The sequence below is a fragment of the Erythrolamprus reginae genome, chromosome 8, assembly GCF_031021105.1.
Source record: "Erythrolamprus reginae isolate rEryReg1 chromosome 8, rEryReg1.hap1, whole genome shotgun sequence".
NCBI lineage: Eukaryota > Metazoa > Chordata > Lepidosauria > Squamata > Dipsadidae > Erythrolamprus > Erythrolamprus reginae.
Window position 1 is genome coordinate 43902611 of NC_091957.1, and position 22344 is coordinate 43924954.

Here is a 22344-nt window from a genome sequence, read left to right on the forward strand (position 1 = left end):
ATTTCCGCGAAGTAGAGATGCGGAAGTAAATACACTATTTTTGGCTATGGACAGTATCACAAGCCTTCCCTTAACCCTTTAAACCCCTAAATTACCATTTCCCATTCCCTTAACACCCATTTACTCACCATTATTACTGGTACTCACCATTGAATAAGACACTTAGTGATCCTGATATTTATAAACATAATTATTTATTAACAATAATTAATATTTTTTGTTATTTATTTGCAAAAATTATTAATTTGGCGATGACGTATGACATCATCGGGCGGGAAAAACTGGTATAGAAAAAAACCCCGCAAAGTATTTTTTAATTAATATTTTTTGAAGTTCGGACCTGCGAATATCGAGGGAACACTGTATCTCAATTTCCCCATGCCTGACGACAGAGGTGGGTTTTAAGGAGCTTACAAAAGGTGAGGAGGGGGGGGGGCAATTCTGATATCTGGGGGAGCTGGTTCCAAAATGAACATCACTTACTTAACTTACTTACTTACTTACTTACTTACTTACTTACTTACTTACTTACTTACTTACTTACTTACTTACTTACTTACTTACTTCCCTGATCTTAATTCTTCCAATGTAACCCCCAAAACAATTACCGTTCCTTTCTCTTGAGTGGTGAGTTAGAAACAGCAGATAGGTTGGGGTACCTGGCATGGCCCAGAACCTGTAACCCTCCCCATTAAACATTCAGGGTAGTGGTGAAGAGTTTTTTCCTAACCTTCTTTCCTAGGACAATCTGCCCCACCCAACTGGGAAAATATTTTTTAAAAAAATATTTTTATTGATTTTTTAAAAAACAATACAAAAACATAAAAGACAATAACAAAACACATAAACATCTTTACAATTTATGTTTCTATAACATCGAAAATGAAGAAAATTTCTGTGCCCATACATCCTTCTACCAAATTGTTAATCTGTCATAATAAAAATTTCCATTAGTGTTAATATTTACAATAACTTTATTTCTGTTTGTTTGTTTGTATTTTTGATTTCTAGCCACTTATAATTTTTTTCCCATATAGTAAAAACCACTCTTGTCTATTGTGTAATTCATAGGTGAGCCTTGTCGTTTCAGTAAAGTCCATCAATTTATTGGTTGTCATGTTCTCTCTTAGAAACATGGAAACATAGAAGACTGACGGCAGAAAAAGACCTCATGGTCCATCTAGTCTGCCCTTATACTATTTCCTGTATTTCATCTTACAATGGATTTATCCCAGGCATGTTTAAATTCAGTTACTGTGGATTTACCAACCAGGTCTGCTGGAAGTTTGTTCCAAGCATCTACTACTCTTTCAGTGAAATAATATTTTCTCACGTTGCTTTTGATCTTTCCCCCAACTAACTTCAGATTGTGTCCCCTGGTTCTTGTGTTCACTTTCCTATTAAAAACACTTCCCTCCTGAACCTTTTTTTAACTCATGGGGGATTTGTGTCCTTTTAAGTCTCTCCAAATGCTTGTCTGGCAACAGTTAAAATGTGTATAATGAGATAGTGATTTGCTTTGATGTGTTTCCCTTGGGGAAATGTTGAGGGTGTGCAAAAAGTTGCCAGACTCCATGGACTAGGAGTCTGCAACCCATGGCTCTGGAGTCACATGTGGCTTTTTGATTCCTTGGCTGCGGCTCAAAACATGCGTCACAGCCGCCAATGTGTGACACCCACCGGCACGTGATTTATTGAGCTTTTCGATCCATCTTTTTTTTTGAGGGGGTGTGTGTGAATTCAAAATGTTTTTGTTGCATGCAGAAATAAAAAAATGTTTTCTCTGTAGCAATTCATTGATTACGAAAATACAACACACTATAGGTTTTTTAATATATAGCATTGTTGTGGTTAGCTCTGGCCCAGCTCCTGCCCCAAGGAATTTGGAGGTGGAGGTGGGGGAGACATCCACATGCCGCAGGACTGTTTTGCTCCCAGTAGAATCTGCCGACGAAGCCTCCTCTGACCAAGGAAGCGTGAGTAACAGGGAAGAGGGGAGTTTGGCAGACAGCCCAGGAGGAGATTAATCATCTGTATCATCCCTGGATTCTGCACAAGAATTAATGACACATCCACGCATGCGTAGAGTGATGCATAGGAGACAACAACTGAAGGATTATTACAAGAGCAAATGAGGCCACCTGTGGTTGGGTGGGGCTGCTGTAATTAGTGCTACAGATAAAAGTACAGCCTGGTATTTTAGCCTCATGGCAGTTTATCTGATTCATTGTTTCATCAAGATCGTGATTTTTGCTCTTCAGGATTGTGTGTGTGGACTCTCTGGACTTTAGAATTGGACTCAATTTCCCAGTTATTGGGTGAGCAATTGGATTGCATTTAACCTGTGCCTTGTGTGTACCAGAAAATCCCTTTGACATTTAAAAAGGGAGCTATTTCTGTTTTTCTGTCTATAAAAACTTTTGGGTTTTCCTTTTATTGTGTGGTGTGTGTCTTCCTGGACTAATTACCCTGTAATTATGGGCGGTTGAGACACGCCGGCAGAACATAGCACAAAGGTAAAAAAAATAATATATGCAGTGTTATCTTCATTTTAGATGTCAAAAGATTTTTGTGGCTCCCGGTGTTTTCTTTTCTGTAGGAAATGGGTCCAAATAGCTCTTTGAGTGTTTAAGATGGCCAGCCCATGCCCATTTTCAGATTGCCCAATTCCATGCAGAGTCATCTCCCCTACGAGACCTGTTGACGCAGTTTGTGACACAACACACTAAGCCTGTGGTTAACAACCCATACTGGGTGGGTTCAAAAGCATCACGCAAAGTCATTCGAACCCGAAGCTGGATCTCCTCTAGGGTCAATAGCATCGGTAGATTTATCAATCCAAAGCTTCGGTTGATCGATCTACTAATAACATTGGCTGTAAAAGAAAGAATTTCCTTTACATCACAAAAGGCTAAACTGTAAACAAACCGTGGTTAACCATCAATGTTAGGTGGCTTCAGGCATCTCGCTAAGTCATTGTGATCCAAAACTGGAACTTCTCCAGCATTAATAGCATAAAGTAAATTAATCAACCCAAGCTTTAGTTGATTAATCTACTAATGCTTTTGACTCTAACGAGGAATTTCCACTGCAAAGGAGCAATATTTTTTAAAATACAGCATTCAATTGAAAAGAGTCCTCTTTTCTCCAGTCCCTTCAACTGTAAACAACTTACAGGATCTCTCTCTCTGTGTGTGATAGTGTGTGTGTGTGTGTTTTGTGTGTATGTGTGTGTACTGTATGTGTGTGGCTGGACGAGAGAGCAAAAGGCTCCAGGCGAGCAAACAAGCACTCCTTTCTACTTGTCCTCAACAGCCTTTGTGTGTCTTTTCCTCAAGAATCTTGAAGCTGCCTCACGGTTCCCCAGCAGCTCCAAGTAATTTCCTCATCCTGGTCGACAGGAATAACGTTGCTCTTTCCTGTACCTCCCCATCCTGTAAGGCCAGCTCCTTAAATGGGAGCACATTGTTGACTGGTTTGTTCCTCTACAATAAAGACACATTTCTATACAGGGTACAGGAATGGGAGTGTTATCTGCTTAATACGATCTTTAATCAAATTATTCAGAGGGGCCAAAGAGAAAGGTCCCCCAAGCCTGATAATTTTAATAGACTAATAAAGGAGAATCTTTGTGACTCAGGATTGAGATGAGGGGGTCCTTGGTGCTCTCTGAGCTTCGTGCAGATGTTTATTACCCAAACTAGATAACATTATCAGTGCTAGATAGATATCAATGTCAGATAGATAGATAGATAGATAGATAGATAGATAGATAGATAGATAGATAGATAGATAGACAGACAGACAGACCAGTGATTTTCAATCTTTCTTGAGCCGCGGCACATTTTTTACATTTATGAAGCCCTGGGACACATTGAGGGGGGAGGGGGGGGGCTAAAAAAAGTTTGGACAAAAAAATTTTCCTCTCTCTCTTCCTCCCTTTCGCTCTATTTCTCTCTCTCTCCCTCCCTCTTTCTCTCCCTTCATCTTTCTTTCTCTCTCTCCATCCCTCTTTCTTTCTCTTCCTTCCTCTCTTTTTCCCTCTCTTTCTTTCTCCCTCCCTACCTCCCTCTATGTCTTTCTCTCTCTCTCCTTACCTCCCACTCTTGCTCTCTCTCTCTTTCTCTCTTGCTTTCTTTTTCTTGTTCTCTTTCTCTCTTTCTCTTGTTCTCTTTCTCTCTCTCTTTCGCTCGCTCGCTTTCTCTCTTGCTTGCTTTCTTTCTCTCTGTCGCTTTCTTTCTTTCTTTTTCTCTTTCTTTCTCTCTGAGCTTCGCGGCACACCTGACCATGTCTCGCGGCACACTAGTGTGCCACCGCACACTGGTTGAAAAACACTGAGATAGATAGACAGACAGACAGACAGGGGGAAAGAGAGGGAGGCAGGGAGGGATATATCTATATCTATCATCTATCTATATCTATCTATCTATCTATATGTGTGTGTGTGTGTGTCACATGTTTTTGCTGAATTTGAAAATTAAGGGAGACTAGGATATATATATATATATATATATATATATATATATATATATATACATACATACATACATACATACATACATATATATATGATAGGTAAGACAGAGAGATGAGAGATGGATAATTAGAAAATAGAGAGAGATATGAGATAGATAGATAGATAGATAGATAGATAGATAGATAGATAGATAGATAGATAGATAGATAGATAGACAGATGACAGACAGACAGAAAGACAGACAGACAGATAGATGACAGACGGACACTTACTGTAAGAAGGGTCCTTGGTGTTCTCTGAACTTGGTTGTTTTCTTGCAAACATTTCATAACCAAACTATATAATATCATCAGTACTAGAGGGGAATGGGGAGTTTGGGGAGGAGGGGGGAGGAGGAGGACTGTAGGGCTCTTGATATTCTCTGATCTTAGTATTTTTCTTATAGATGGTTCATTACCCTGATGGTGCTCTGACGATGTTACCCAGGTCAGGTGATGAAATTTTAGGAGACTCATGAAAGACATTGGACCAATGGGGTAACATAGGGAGACTTGGATTAATAAGCTCCTTCTATTTTTCTTTGGCATCATTTGCAAGCAATTCCAATCTTTGTGGAATTGGGTAGGATGCTTTATGCTGCATAAATAAAGTCCTGCTGAGTTCAGGTTAGCCTTACATGCTCATTTCCTTTTCAGATTAGTTGAAGAGTAAACTAGGATTTTTTTTCAATTTTTAAAAAAATTTCTTCACATTCAACATAAGACTTCATATACCTTCAATACATCTTAATACATACTGCTCAAAAAAATCAAGGGAACACTCAAAGACCACATCCTAGATCTGAAAGAATGAAATATTCTCACTGAATACTTTGTTCTGTACAAAGTTGAATGTGCACAACAGCAGGCGAAATTGACTGTCAATCAGTGTTGCTTCCTAAGTGGACAGTTTGATTTCACAGAAGTTTGATTTACTTGGAGTCATACTGTGTTGTTTAACTGTTCCCTTTAATTTTTTGAGCACTGTACATGTATCATTATTCAAATACAATAAACTGGATTGCATTACAGGGCTGCTTTATATTATTCCATCTGTATCCATCTTTCTTCTTTCCGCTTGCCTCGTTCTATCTCATACGACCATTCCGCCTCTACTACCTACTTCCTTACTCTTTCTCCCTCCTTCTACTACCATTCCCTTCTCCTTCCTCCTTCTTTCTACTCTTTCTCCCCTCTCTGCTCTTTCTCTCCTTCTTTGCTACTTCCCATCCACCACCTAAATCCTTCCCTAAGTGGCTAGCTCTATTATCCTTATACAGTATAACAGATTAAAATATTTCTCTAATTCTAACCCTTCATAATCCTCTCTCTTTTTACAAAATTTCTATCTAATATATTTAAGTCTTGACTTTCCGTACAAGTATTTTAACTCATGCTACCTCCTTACCTAGTTTGGTCTTCTGGGACTACCACCAACCACTCCAACTTTATTTCAAATTATTTGCTACAGCTGAGTTACACAGCTAATTGTTATTTCTTGTGCTTTTGTCCTCTCCTTCTTTAGTATCTTAACTCATCTTTTAATTTTTTTCAACCATTTCTAGGCAGCCAATAAAAATCAAAATTAACTTTCCCCTTATCTTGTGGTCTCATGTTAAAAATAATACTGTTCTTTTGTATCTAAATTTGCATCAGTACATCTATATCATCAAAATTCTTGCATTATATAAGAGGAAACTAGTTTTGCTCAGACTAAAGGGGGCTGAATCTACCTATACAGAGCAAGGTTGAAATGGGATTATATCAGGGGTGATCCACAATGGAAAGATAATTTGCTTTTCTGTACTTGTTGGTTCCTTCTTCCTGTTTAATCATGTGTTTCTCTTATTCAAGGAGGGAGACTCAATAAAAATACTTTGTTGGTTCTTGCCAGCTTCTACAAATCCAGGCAGGAGGGTTGATGGAGAGTTCTGTTTTCTTTCCCCCCTTTTTCTTTTAAAGAAAATATAATTGAAGATAAATAGGGGAGGGGATACATAAAGCAAAAGGACTATGTGAATACTGGTACAAATGTGTATGAATTTAGAGTATACAGTTCTAAATCAAAATATACGCTTACATATATAGAAGAAAATAAGGCTAAAGAGAAAGAAAAAAAGAGAAAAGGGGGAAGGAAAGAGAAGAGGAAACATTAAAAATAAAAAAAGAAGAAGAAAGGAAGAAGAGATAAATCCATATCTTTAAATTTATCAGATGTCATAAATAGAAACACAGAAACATAGAAGATTGAAAAAGAAAAAGACCTCATGGTCCATCTAGTCTGCCCTTATACTATTTCCTGTCTTTTATCTTAGGATGGATATATGTTTATCCCAGGCATGTTTAAATTCAGTTACTGTGGATTTACCAACCACGTCTGCTGGAAGTTTGTTCCAAGCATCTACTCCTCTTTCAGTAAAATAATACTTTCTCATGTTACTTCTAATCTTTCCCCCAACTAACCTCAGATTGTGTCCCCTTGTTCTTTTGTTCACTTTCCTATTTAAAACACTTCCCTCCTGAATCTTATTTAACCCTTTAACATATTTAACATATAATAGTGTCAATGTTATCTGTTGACCCGATTACTCTACAGCATTTAAAATCTTTACTATCAATATAGATGAAAGTTTTAGGTTCCTAAACTTGAGTTAGAGTTTAAGTTTTGTCGTTTTGAATTTTGAATGCTATTTTCTGTATGGTAGATTAATTACCTTCCCCTCCTCCAAATGAGGCTTGAAAGGGTCTTGTTAGACTTCCTAACAACAGGAAAACCTGCCTTATGCCAAGCTTGTGCCACTAAGTCCCACATGTGTTTAACTTGGGTGGTAAAAAGTAGCAGGTTGCATAATTCAATAAAGGAAAACATTTGTAGCTCAGGGTTGAAATGAGGAGATCTTTGGTGCTCTCTGAGCTTAGTTGTCAAAGTTCTAGGTAGCATCCAAGCTAAATCAGAGTCCAAGTCATAGTACTCCTCAAAGTTCCAATTTATTGCCGGAGCCTCCTACACTGGTGTTGTGGTTAGCTCTAGCCCAGCTCCTGCCCCAAGGAATATGCAGGTGGATGTGGGGGAAACATCCACATGCCACAGGACTGTTTTGCTCCCAATGGAATCTGCCAACGAAGCCTCCTCTGACCAAGGAAGCGTGAGTGACAGAGAAGAGGGGAGTTTGGCAGACAGCCCAGGAGGAGATCAATCATCTGTATCATCCCTGGATTCTGAACAAGAATTAATGACACATCCACGCATGCGTAGAGTGATGCATAGGAGACAATAACTGAAGGATTATTACAAGAGAAAATGAGGCCACCTGTGGTTGGGTGGGGCTCCAGTAATTAGTGCTACAGATAAAAATGCAGCTTGGTGTTTTAGCCTCATGGCAGTTTATCTGATTCATTGTTTCATCAAGATTGTGGTTTTTGCTCTTCAGGATTATGTGTGTGGACTCTCTGGACTTTAGAATTGGACTCAATTTCCCAGTTATTGGGTGAGCAATTGGATTGCATTTAACCTGTGCCTTGTGTGTACCAGAAAATCCCTTTAACATTTTAAAAGGGAGCTATTTCTGTTTTTCTGTTTATAAAAACGTTTGGGTTTTCCTTTTATCGTGTGGTGTGTGTCTTCCTGGACTAATTACCCTGTAATTACGAGCAGTTGAAACACACTGGGAAACTTTTGGGTTTTCCTTTTATCGTGTGGTGTGTGTCTTCCTGGACTAATTACCCTGTAATTACGGGCGGCAGAACACACTGGGTAACTTGAATCTGAGTTTCCCACCCAGTTGAAAGTTCACATCCCTTGTCCCCCCACCCACAAACTTGTCACATTGCCCATTCAGATGGTGCCAGCGTGGCAAGTCTTCCTTCCACTTCCACCCAGGCGGGTGGGCATAGGATGTCCTTGAACCTCTTGAAAGAATGCTTTCTGGCTGCATTTGCTCCGTCCTGAAAATCACCCCTCCCAATTTCCCATAAACATCAGGCCTTGTATAGATAGTGTGGCAAGCCGTTAATTTATCACCAACTTCTGCACCAGCTTGACAGACGTTTCATTATCCAGCTTGGTAACATAATCAGTGCTTGCGGCGTTGCTACCTAATTTGGGCAACGAAACGTCTGGAAGAAAACAAGCAAGCTCAGAGAGCATCGAGGGGTTGTATAATCCTTGAATTATACACAACAGTGCAGCCATTGTTTTTCTGACAATGTTACACCGCGTTGCAGAACAAGAAAAAACATGAGTATCTTTTGATTCGTAGGAGTCGCCTTCGTATGTAGCAAACCGCTGGCAGCTGAATTGGGTTCATAACGATTCTGCTTTCCGCACGCTTCCTTAAAACACAGTTTGCAAGGATACGAAACTCTTTGTTTTATTGATCCTCTGTTTTATATCGTTTATTTTAGAAACTTCAGATGTTTTGCATAAACAGCCTTGGCAGAAGCTTCTTTTGTTGAAATCGTTCATCCTACTGATGCAAGCAGGAGGGTGTCGCTCAAAAAAAAATAGGTCTCCAGCATGGTTGCGTTTATTAAACATGGCGTTCCACAGCGAAGTTGTACGTTCCTTGCTTTGTAACGGTGGGGGGAAAAGGTTTTCTTTTAAAACGGACAAACAAAGGGTGGGTGTATTTTTCTCCCCCTGTTGTTCCCTACTTCTCTTTCTAAGCTTTCATCTGGGACCTTTGTCACAGAATGGAACAAAATTGGAAACTTGTGGACCTCATTAGTTCTCCCAATGTTAGTTGTACTCCTTCCGAAAACAAGGGGCGGGAAAAAAAAATCATGGGACTAAATTTGCTTAGCCACGAAGTTTCCAGGGCCAAGAATACAGTTTGAAGCTGCGGTCCTGATTATTATTATTATTATTAAAAGTGATACAGTGGTATCACTTGCTAAATATTAGATTTGTTACTATGTATTGTTTTTTACCATTGTTGTGAGCCGCCCCGAGTCTACGGAGAGGGGCGGCATGTAAATCCAATAAATCTAATCTAATCTAAATCTAATCTAATCTCTACTTACGAACTTAATTCGTTCCGTGACCAGGTTCTTAAGTAGAAAAGTTTGTAAGTAGAAGCAATTTTTCCCACAGGAATCAATGTAAAAGCAAATAATGCTTGCAAACCCATTAGGAAAGAAATAAAAGCTCGGAATTTGGGTGGGAAGAGGAGGAGGAGGAAGAAGAGGTGGAGGACAGTTGCTGCCCAGAGCGAACCTAGATTGCAGAAAATACGACTTCAGCAACAGAGTGATCAACACCTGGAAAGCATTACCTGACTCTGTGGTTTCTTCCCCCAACTCCAAAATCTTCAACCTTAAATTATCTACAGTTTTATCATTACTTTTACTTATGTTATGTTTATACAAACTACTATCGTATACATGTTTGACAAATAAAATAGAATAAAATAGAATAAAATAAAATAAATAATCCATTTCTGTACTGATGCTAAGAAAAAAAAATGCATGTCTCTGTGTTCTGTTGGGCTCTCTGGTAGACTTCTCCCAAAAATTCACAGGTACAAATTTCAGACACACACACGTTTGAAAATTCATAACAATGTTCTTTATAATGAAAATTCATTTAAACTAAGCCCTCTTTTGGTATAGCAAAGAGCACTCGTCTCCAAACAAACTGGTAATTTATACAAGTCCCTTATCAGTTCTGTGATACTTAGCTTGCAACTGTGAGGCAATTCGCAGTCCTTCTTCTTTCACAAAGTGAAATACACTTTGCTCTGGTTTAGTTTCAAAGCAGGGAAAAATCAGCACACAAAAAGTCAAAGTCAGTAAATCAGTCACGAAACACAACGATCAGATAATCCTCCACAATGGCCAAACCCACAGGCTGCTATTTATAGCAGCCTCACTAATTACCACAGCCCCACCCAACCACAGGTGGCCTCATTTTCTTTGATAATAATCTCTCAGTTGTTGTTGCCTATGCATCGCTCTACGCATGCGTAGCTGTATCATTAACTCTTGTTCTGAATCCAAGGAGGAGCTAGATAATTGATCTCCTTCTGAGCTGTCTGCCCCACTCTCATCCCTGTCACTCATGTCTTCTTGGTCAGAGGAGCCTTCATCAGCAGATTCCACCGGGGGCAAAACAGGCCTGCAGCATGTGGATGTCTCCCCCACATCCACAGTCCTTGGGGCAGGAGCTGGGCCAGAGCTAACCACAACATCTCTGTTTGTGAACTCACCAGGAATACGGGCCAACTCAAAGAATCTTTAAGTGACTTAAGTTCTCACTACTTTTTAATAATTTTATGGAACCTATGAGGAAACCCATCCAGTAACCTAGGGCTGGTTGCTATCAATAGACCATTGGCATCCAAAACTTTATCTTTCAAGTGATACCAAGGAAACTGTCAATTTCCCTTACTTGAAAACAATGACAAGGCAGGAACGCTCAGTTAATATGGATTTACACAGAGATCTAAGGAAACAGATGATGTGCTTCTGGATCCAACATTGTTCCTAAAGTTGCAGATGGTTGTTGTGGCCAGCAGTGACTAATCCTAGATATGAGTAGTGCGTTAGTTGTGTCTCTTCTTAGGAAAAACATATCCAATAGCCCATATTTCCATATTGGCCCAGCTATTCCTTGCTTTAGATAATCCATTCAGACTTTGCAGGACACAGCTGAAACTGACTATACCAGGCCAAATATTCAATTTCATTCCCCATTTATGGGCTTTTAAATTATTTGGAGATGATTTTATTTTTTAAAAAAAATGCACCAAAACAGAGTTGGAGTTGGCCACACAAACACAACTTTGTGGCTACCCCAAACATTTCTGCCTACTACTAAGGCAGCTGATGAGTAAAAAATGAAAATGTGAAAGCAATTGAATTTTCACAGATTACTCTAGGACAGTGTTTCCTAACCTTGGCAACTTGAAGATATTTGGAGTTCAACTCCCAGAATTCCCCAGCCAGCAAGCGTTTGCCCAGGTTCACCTGGTGCACCAGTTGCGGCCCTATTTGGACTGGGAGTCACTGCTCACAGTCACTCATGCCCTCATCACCTCGAGGTTTGACTACTGTAATGCTCTCTACATGGGGCTACCTTTGAAGAATGTTTGGAAACTTCAGATTGTGCAGAATGCAGCTGCGAGAGCAATCATGGGCTTTCCTAGGTATGCCCATGTTACTTCAACACTCCGCAGTCTGCATTGGTTGCAGATCAGTTTCCGGTCACAATTCAAAGTGTTGGTTATGACCTATAAAGCCCTTCATGGCACCGGACCAGGATATCTGCGAGACCGCCTTCTGCCGCACAAATCCCAGCGGCCGGTTAGGTCCCACAGAGTTGGCCTTCTCCGGGTCCTGTTGACTAAACAATGTCGTCTGGCTGGACCCAGGGGAAGAGCCTTCTCTGTGGTGGCTCCGATCCTCTGGAACCAGCTCCCTCCAGAGATTAGGATTGTGTTTCATAAACTCTTTGCATTTCATAAACTCCTTAAAACCCACCTCTGCCGTCAGGCATGGGGGAACTGAGACATCTCCCCCTTGCCTATGTAGTTTTTGTGTATCATATGATTGTGTGTATGTTTTTATATATTGGGTTTTTTTAGACTTTTTAATGTAAAATTGTTATTTTTAGATTTTAATTATTAGATTTGTTACCATGTATTGTTTTTATCACTGTTGTGAGCCACCCCGAGTCTACGGAGAGGGGCGGCATAGAAATCTAATTAATAATAATAATAATAATAATAATAATAATAATAATAATAATAATAATAATAATAAAAAGTAGAGGGAAAAGAGGGAGAAAGAGGAATCTAAAGAAAAGAAGAAAAACAGACTGGTAAGTAACAGTATAAAACAGGTGTAAAAAATAGGATAGTGATTCATAATCGATTTAATTAAAATCAGTAGTGGGTTGCACCCGGTATGGGCCACACTATCGTGGTAATGGAAATGAAGATATGCATGCACTTCTGTATCCACGATGCATGTAATGCTCACATCCGTGAGAGATTCGGCTTCTGCGCATGCACCGAAAGTGAAACCTCACAATCGCGCACATGAAATTTTGCTGATTTTCAGTGGTTATTTTACTTCCAGCGCATGCGCAAAAGCCGAATCTCACACTAACGCGCACACTGCCCGCGCACTACTGGTAGCAAAGGGGACGAGGAACACTTGCCTGATAAAAAAATGTGTAACTATGTATGTTATTCATTTGTTTTAAAGTATATGCAGTGGTGTATCTCTCATACGCAATGGTGGGTCAAAGGGCAATCCTTCCTTAAAAATATTTGCTTTCCCTTGCCCAGAATAAACCAGGAATCACTCTCTTTAGGTCAAAAGATCAAGGATCCCAGCTCCGGTCTGGTTCTTCCTACAGGGCTTTCAATCTCAGCTGGACTTCAGCTGAATCTTTTCTGCAAACAGAGAAGATATTCAACAAATAATGCTTGAGGAGCACAGTAACATTTTAAGGTTTTGTACTGAACCCACAAGGTTCAGTATGATAACAGATTAGGCATGTAGCTCAATTTTCTTGAATTGCTATAAAAGTTCAGTTCTAGATAATGATTAAAATGATTAAAGTATTTACAGGTAAAAACATACTACAGAGATACCTTGTTTTACGAACTTAATTGGTTCTGGGACGAGGTTCGTAAGGTGAAAAATTCGTAAGATGAGACAATGTTTCCCATAGGAATCAATGGAAAAGCGAATAATGCATGCAAGCCCAAAATTCACCCCTTTTGCCTTACGCCACTGGGAATCCCCGCCTCCGGACTTCCGTTGCCAGCCAAAGTGCCCGTTTTTGCACTGCTGGGATTCCCCTGAAGCTCTCCTCCCTGGGAAACCCCACCTCCGGACTTCTGGGTTTTTGCGATGCTGCGATTTCGCTGAGGCTCCCCTCACTGGGATTTAAAGTAGCGCCGGCAAAAATGAAGGGAATCCCAGAAAGGGGAGCCTTAGCGAAATCGCAGCATCGCAAAAACACGGATGCCCAGAGGTGGGGTTTCCCAGGGAGAAGCAATAGCAATAGCATTTAGACCAGTGGTTCTCAACCTTTCTAGTGCCACAACCCCTTAATACAGTTCCTCATGTGGTGGTGACCCCCAACCATAAGTCTAGTACCAATTCTCCCAACAGAGCTTTAAGCCGACTGGCAGGAAGGTCAGAGGGACACTCCCACTGTAAATACCCGATTGGTCAGATTGTAAAAACAGGTTCCAAGGTGCCAGAATAGAAGCTTGATTTCCTAACACCATGGGAAATTTGTCTGTTCCCATGGTCTTAGGCGACCCCTGTGAAATGGCCTTTTGACCCCCAAAGGGGTCCCAAGTCTGACCCCCAGGTTGAGAACCACTGATTTAAACTTATATACCGCTTCATAGTGCTTTTACAGCCCTCTCTAAGTAGTTTACAGAGAGTAAGCATATTGCCCCCAACAATCTGGGTCCTCATTTTACCGACCTTGGAAGGATGGAAGGCTGAGTCAACCTTGAGCCTACCGAGATTCGATCTGCCAAACTGCTGACAGCCGGTGATCAGCAGAAGTAGCTGGCAGTATTACACTCTAACCACTGCAACACTGAGGTGAAATATTTTCAAACCAAAAAAAAAGAGAAGAAAAGTCCAGTTGCCTGTTTTTTTTGGGGGGGGGGAACACCTGTGGCCTCTCAGGGTGTATAAAGCACTTCCTCTTGTTTGTTGAAAAATACCCTGCAACTTGATCACCTGAGTTTAATTCCTGTATAAACACGAGACCAGTGGGTTTGCTTCAGGATGGGTGGGACGTCTTGAAAACACTGTTGGTTTGGTCAGCTGGCAAGCTTCGCCTCACTGTGGGGTTGTAGCTCAATTCCAGATATTTTTATTTTATTTTATTTATTCTTTGTCCAATATACAATACATATGGAAGAGAATAGACATTAAGTAATATATATAAAGATAGAAAGTAAAAAAGAAGAGAAGTAGATGGGAGGGAGAGAATATGTATGATATAAGAGATAAGGAGAGAATATATAAGTATACAGTATATGATATATATATATGTTTTTTCCATTTTACAACAGCACGAAGCTTGGAAACTTCAGCCTGATGATGGTGGATGTGATTTCACCGAAACGTCGCATAAACATGCAAAATATTACACAGGGCAAAACCCGAACTCAGAACAATCTACATATATATATAAATATATATATATAGCTGATGAGGCCAAAATAAGGCCGAAATAGATCTATCCTAGTCTCCCTTAATTTTCAAATTCAGCTTAAACATGTGACACATACAGATAGAATTGTCGGCTATCAATAAAATTAACTGCCTTGGAAATGGCCCTGGGTTGGGCCGAGAGGCAAAAAAGGAGCTGTGATGTTCCTTCAATATACCAGGGTGATTCGACACAAAATGTAACCCTTCCCTGGTACAGAGCTGAAGGGATTGGATACTGTAGCCTAGAGGATAATTCTCTACCTTACAAGGCAAAGGTTGCAGCTTCAAGTCCCAGTGGGTATGGCTAGCTGATGAGGCCAAAATAAGGCCGAAATAGATCTATCCTAGTCTCCCTTAATTTTCAAATTCAGCTTAAACATGTAACACATACAAATAGAATTGTCGGCTATCAATAAAATTAACTGCCTTGGAAATGGCCCTGCGTTGGGCCGAGAGGCAAAAAAGGAGCTGTGATGTTCCTTCAATATACCAGGGTGATTCGACACAAAATGTAACCCTTCCCTGGTACAGAGCTGAAGGGATTGGATACTGTAGCCTAGCCTAGAGGATAATTCTCTGCCTTACAAGGCAAAGGTTGCAGGTTCAAGTCCCAGTGGGTATGGCTAGCTAGATCTATCCTAGTCTCCCTTAATTTTCAAATTCAGCTTAAACATGTGACACACACACACACACACACACACACACACACACACACACACACACACACACACATATATATATATATATATATATATATATATATATATATATATATATATGTCAAATGTTTTTTTAGCTGGAATTTTAAAATTAAGGGAGACTAGGATGGTCCCATTTCGGCCTTGTTCTGGCCTCATCAGCTAGCCACACCCTTCCTTACTGGGATTTGATCCTGTGGACTCTGCCTTGTAAGGCAGAGACTTAGCAGAGGTGCTATCAGATCAGATCCCTTCTGCAAATATATATATATATGTCAAATGTTTTTTTGACACATACAGAATATAGTTGTCGGCTATAAATAAATTAACTGCCTTGAAATGGTCCTGGGTTGGGCCTAGAGGCAAAAAGGAGCTGTGACATTCCTTCAATATACCAGGGTGATCCGACATTAAAAACAAACAAACAAACAAACAAACAAACATACATACATACATACATACATACATACATACATACATACATACATATGTAGATTGTTCTGAGTTCGGGTTTTGCCCCATGTAATATTTTGAGTGTCTATGTTACTGGCCTCTTAGGAACCTGGAGAGGTCAATCATGGAGAGTCTAAGGGAGAAATGTTGGGGGTTGGGAGTTGACACTATTGAGTCCGGTAATGAGTTCCACGCTTCGACAACTCGATTGTTAAAGTCATATTTTTTTACAGTCAAGTTTGGAGCCGTTAATATTAAGTTTGAATCTGTTGCGTGCTCTTGTGTTGTTGCGGTTGAAGCTGAAGTAGTTGTTGACCGGAAGGACGTTGCAGCATATGATCTTGTGGGCAATACTTAGCTCATGTTTCAGGCGCCGCAGTTCTAAGCTTTCAAGATCCAGGATAGTTAGTCTATTTTCGTAGGGTATTCTGTTTCGTAGGCTATTCATTTTCTCCACAGCAGAAACAATTTAGCATGTAGCATTTAAACTTATATATCGTTTGACAGTGCTTTACAGCCAGGGGTGGGATGCTTCCTGGGCAGTGGGGAACACAGTGGAGTAGCAAAAATGGAGCTCCAACCCAGAGCACTCAATTTGCACCGAAAGATGTTGAAAGAAAATGCAGGGTGTTTTGGGCAGCCTCAGCATTCTTCCCGAAAGCGTTTAAAACCCCCAACACTGGCGATTCTGCTACAAACCAAAGTATAAGGAGATAAGATCTGGAATTAATTCTATGTGATCTGGGTTTCTGCCTCAATCTCCTTTCTGAATGGCTGTTGTATTCTCTAGAACAGAGGTCTTCATAGCTGGCTGGGGAATTCTGGGAGTTGAAATTCACAAGTCTTAAAGTTTCCAAGTTTGGGGACCCCCTACTGTAGAAAACAAAATAAATAATGCTTGAAACTTAATGCAAGCCACTCCTACCCGGTCACATGACCATCAAACCACACCCACAAAATAAGCCACGCCCACGGTGCAGTAGTAAAAAGTTTGGTAGCCCCTCATTGTTTACAACCCTCTCTAAGTGGTCTACAGAGAGTAATTCAATTTAATTCAATTTATTAGATTTGTATGCAGCCCCTCTCCGAAGACTCGGGGCGGCTCACAACAATAATAAAACCAGTATAACAATGGAACAAATCTAATAATAAAATTATATTAAAAAACCCCAACAATTTAAAAACCATACAGCACATACATACCAAACATAAAATATAAGAAAGCCTGGGGAAGATGTCTTAGTTCCCCCATGCCTGGTGATATAGGTGGGTCTTGAGTAACTTGCGAAAGACAAGGAGAGTGGGGGCCGTTCTAATCTCCAGGGGGAGTTGATTCCAGAGGGCCGGGGCCGCCACAGAGAAGGCTCTTCCCCTGCGGCCCACCAAATGACATTGTTTGGTCAACGGGACCCAGAGAAGGCCAACTCTGTGGGACCTTATCGGCCGCTGGGATTCGGGCGGTAGAAGGCTGTTCCAGAGATATTCTGGTCCAATGCCATGAAGGGCTTTAAAGGTCATTACCAACACTTTGAGTAAGCCTCTTGTCCCCAATAATCTGGGTCCTTATTTTACCGACCTAGGAAGGATGGAAGGTTGAGTCAAACATGAGCCTACTGAGATTCGATCTGCCGGTGATCAGCAGAAGTAGCTTGCAGTACTGCACTCTAACCACTGCACCACCGAGGCTCTTAACCCGCTGAGTAAATGGAGCAGGTGTTTTCCTGATAAGTGTGTTTGCGGATAGTTGTGCCGGTGACGCAACATTTGGCTTGTGTACACACCTACATACATTCTAGGAGATGCTAAAATAGCATCCATTGTTCTCCGCAAAGAAGGAAACTCGTTTGCCAAAGTCGTGTCAGGTCCCAAAGAGAATTCAACTGCATATTTGTGCCGAAAATATTCCTTGTATTTTCTACAAAAATGATTTAACCTCCTGGATGCCTTTCTGCTCCATTTAGGGAAGAATTGAAATGGGGAATTCCTTTTTGAGAAGAAGAAAATAATACCCCATGCTCCTTTGTCTCTGTGTTTGCCAAAGTTTGACTTAAAAAAAAAAACTGAGGCAAGACAATTGAGTCTAAAATTATCCCTTTGAGATCATATGCAGATTATTAAACCCTCATTTTTTAAAAGTGAGTACACACAGGTTATAGGCTGCAAAGAACCTTTAGCGAGGTCAAATGAAATCCTGAAAATGGGATTTAATTTTAATCATAATTAACTTTGTGAGGGCTTGTGTCAGGGGTGGGTTCTGGATAGTTTTGTGTGCATTATAGAGTGGTCTGTAATATGGTAAATGATTTAGCTTTACTAGATAAATGGTCAAAGCAATGGTAACTGCAGTTTAATGTTTCCAAATGTAAAATAATGCACTTGGGGAAAAGGAATCCTCAATCTGAGTATTGCATTGGCAGCTCTGTGTTAGCAAAAACTTCAGAAGAGAAGGATTTAGGGGTAGTGATTTTTGACAGTCTCAAAATGGGTGAGCAGTGTGGTCGGGCAGAAGGAAAAGCAAGTAGGATGCTTGGCTGCATAGCTAGAGGTATAACAAGCAGGAAGAGGGAGATTGTGATCTCCTTATATAGAGCGCTGGTGAGACCACATTTGGAATACTGTGTTCAGTTCTGGAGACCTCACCTACAAAAAGATATTGACAAAATTGAACAGGTCCAAAGACGGGCTACAAGAATGGTGGTAGGTCATAAGCATAAAACGTATCAGGAAAGACTTAATGAACTCAATCTGTATAGGCTGGAGGACAGAAGGAAAAGGGGGGACATGATCAAAACATTTAAATATGTTAAAGGGTTAAATAAGGTTCAGGAGGGAAGTGTTTTTAATAGGAAAGTGAACACAAGAATAAGGGGACACAATCTGAAGTTTGTTGGGGGAAAGATCAAAAGCAACGTGAGAAAATATTATTTCACTGAAAGAGTAGTAGATCCTTGGAACAAACTTCCAGCAGACGTGGTTGGTAAATCCACAGTAACTGAATTTAAACATGCCTGGGATAAACATATATCCATTGTAAGATAAAATACAGGAAATAGTATAAGGGCAGACTAGATGGACCACGAGGTCTTTTTCTGCCGTCAGTCTTCTATGCTTCTATGTTTCTATTTATTCAGCGGGTTAAGAGCGTCAGTGGTGCAGTGGTTAGAGTGTCGTATTGCAAGCTACTTCCACTGATCACCGGCTGCCAGCAGTTTGGCAGATCGAATCTCAGTAGGCTCAAGGTTGACTCAGCCTTCCATCCTTTCAAGGTCAGTAAAATGAGGACCCAGATTGTTGGGGGCAATATGCTGATTCTCTGTAAACCGCTTAGAGAGGGCTGTAAAGCACTGTGAAGCAGTATATAGTCTAAATTATATTTTATTTATTTATTTATTTATTTATTTATTTATTTATTTATTTATTTATTTATTTATTTATTTATTTATTTATTTATTTATTTATTTATTTATTTATTATTTGATTTGATTTGATTTGATTTGATTTGTATGCCGCCCCTCTCTGTAGACGTGGGGCGGCTAACAACAGTGATAAAAAACAGCATGTAACAATCCAATACTAAAAAACCCCACCCCAACCCTTATTATAAAACCAAACATACATACAAACATACCATGCATAAAATTGTAAAGGCTTAGGGGGAAAGAATATCTCAGTTCCCCCATGCCTGGCGACAGAGGTGGGTTTTAAGAAGCTTACGAAAGGCAAGGAGGGTGGGGGCAATTCTAATCTCTGGGGGGAGTTGGTTCCAGAGGGCCGGGGCCGCCACAGAGAAGGCTCTTTCCCTGGGTTCCGCCAAACGACATTGTTTAGTTGATGGGACCCGGAGAAGGCCCACTCTGTGGGACCTAACTGGTCGCTGGGATTCGTGCAGCAGAAGGCGGTCCCTGAGGTAATCTGGTCCGGTGCTATCAGCTGTTCATTAAAAAGGATCAGAATTCTCCAGATATTTTACCAGGGAAGGTGTTATAAAATGAGTCACTGAACCCTTCTTTTTAAAAAATAAATAAATAAATTTTAGAAACATAGAAACATAGAAGACTGAGGGCAGAAAAAGACCTCATGGTCCATCTAGTCTGCCCTTATACTATTTCCTGTATTTTATCTTACAATGGATATATGTTTATCCCAGGCATGTTTAAATTCAGTTACTGTGGATTTACCAACCACGTCTGCTGGAAGTTTGTTCCAAGGATCTACTACTCTTTCAGTAAAATAATATTTTCTCACGTTGCCTTTGATCTTTCCCCCAACTAACTTCAGATTGTATCCCCTTGTTCTTGTGTTCACTTTCCTATTAAAAACACTTCCCTCCTGGACCTTATTTAACCCTTTAACATATTTAAATGTTTCGATCCTGTCCCCCCTTTTCCTTCTGTCCTCCAGACTATACAGATTGAGTTCATGAAGTCTTTCCTGATACGTTTTATGCTTAAGACCTTCCACCATTCTTGTAGCCCGTCTTTGGACCCGTTCAATTTTGTCAATATCTTTTTGTAGGTGAGGTCTCCAGAACTGAACACAGTTCTGGAGACCTCACATTTTATTAGTTTTTTATAATAACAACAGACACGCACTATACAAAAACCAGTGCATTCCATGAACCCTTCTCGAGGGTGCAAAATAACAGGACAGGAGGAGCTGTGGTTTCAATGGTCTCTTGTCCTTAGAGCCACAATCTCATGATCATCAAGTCTGGTGATGTGACGTTTATGGTCTTGGAGTCGGTTGGGAGAGATTCGGCTTCAGATTCTTCTTCATCTGACTCTTGGCTGACCTTGATCAGCTCCCTGGATTTCAACCAAATCTGTCATGGGAGATGTTTATACAAATAATTTGGTGACAGGAACATGCATAATCCCCATTAACTGTTTGGTTTACACCATTGGGCTGGTGCCACAGTTCAAAAAGAAGGTGATGATAACGCAGATGTATTATAATTATGACCTCTTAATATATTCAACACACTCCTCTTAAGTTCTGCTGTGCCGCTTCATTGGGGTGGGGTAGGGATGTTCCTGACAGGGTTGCGTGAAAAATGTTGGGTGGGTGTGTCAAGAGTATATTTTCCTAGCAAGGTCAACCCAACTGTTCAATGAAAAGAAGCGAGTGTAGGGCAGGAATGATAAAGGAAGAAGCTAGAAGTAGACAATCAATGTGAACAGCTAACCTGCTTAAAAGATTGACAACTCAGGACTTGCCATGTCCCAATGGGGCAAAGAAAATTCCTTACTGAATGTTGTGGTTAGCTCTGGCCCAGCTCCTGCCCCAAGGACTGTGGATGTGGAGGAGACATCCACATGCTGCAGGCCTGTTTTGCCCCCTAGTGGAATCTGCTGATGAAGGCTCCTCTGACCAAGAAGACATGAGTGACAGGGAGGAGGAGAGTGTGGCAGACAGCTCAGAAGGAGATCAATTATCTAGCTCCTCCTTGGATTCAGAACAAGAGTTAATGATACAGCCACGCATGCGGAGAGCGATGCATAGGCAGCAACAACTGAGAGATTATTATCAAAGAAAATGAGGCCACCTGTGGTTGGGTGGGGCTGTGGTCATTAGTGAGGCTGCTGTAAAAGCAGCCTGTGGGTTTGGTCATTGTGGAGGATTATCTGATCGTTGTGTTTCGTGACTGCTTTACTGACTTTGACCTTTTGTGTGCTGATTTTTCCCCGCTTTGAAACTAAACCAGAACAAAGTGTGTTTCACTTTGTGAAAGAAGAAGGACTGTGAATTGCCTCACAGCTGCAAGCTAAGTATCACAGAACTGATAAGGGACTTGTACAAATTACCAGTTTATTTGGAGACGAGTGCTCTTTGCTATACCAAAAGAGGGCTTGGTTTAAGTGAATTTTCCTTATAAAGAACATTGTTTTGAATTTTCAAACGTGTGTGTGTCTGAAATTTGTACCTGTGAATTTTTGGGAGGAGTCTACCAGAGAGCCCGACAGAACACTGAATTGTTGCCCAACCTCAACCAATTAAGGAACATAACAGAATAACAGAGTTGGAAGGGACCTTGGAGGTCTTCTAGTCCACCCCTGTTTAGCCAGGAAACCCTACACCACTTCAGACAAATGGTTAGCCAATCTGCTCTTAAAAATTTTGAGGGTTGGCACATTCACAACTTCTGGAGGCAAGTTGTTCCACTGATCAATTGTTCTAACTGTGACAGTACCGTGACAGTAGCAAGGGTATCGTTTCATGCTGCATGGAAGAAAGCAATGGTAAACCACTCCTGTAGTTATCAACAAAATAAAATGGATAGATAATATAAAGCGATTGATTGATTGATTGATTGATTGATTGATTGACAATCAGAACTGCAGAAAAAGCAATTGCTACCAACCTGCCTTCCATTGAGGACCTGTATACTGCACGAGTCAAAAAGAGGGCAGGGAAAATATTTACTGACCCCTCACATCCTGGACACAAACTGTTTCAACTCGACCCTCAAAACGTTGCTACAGAG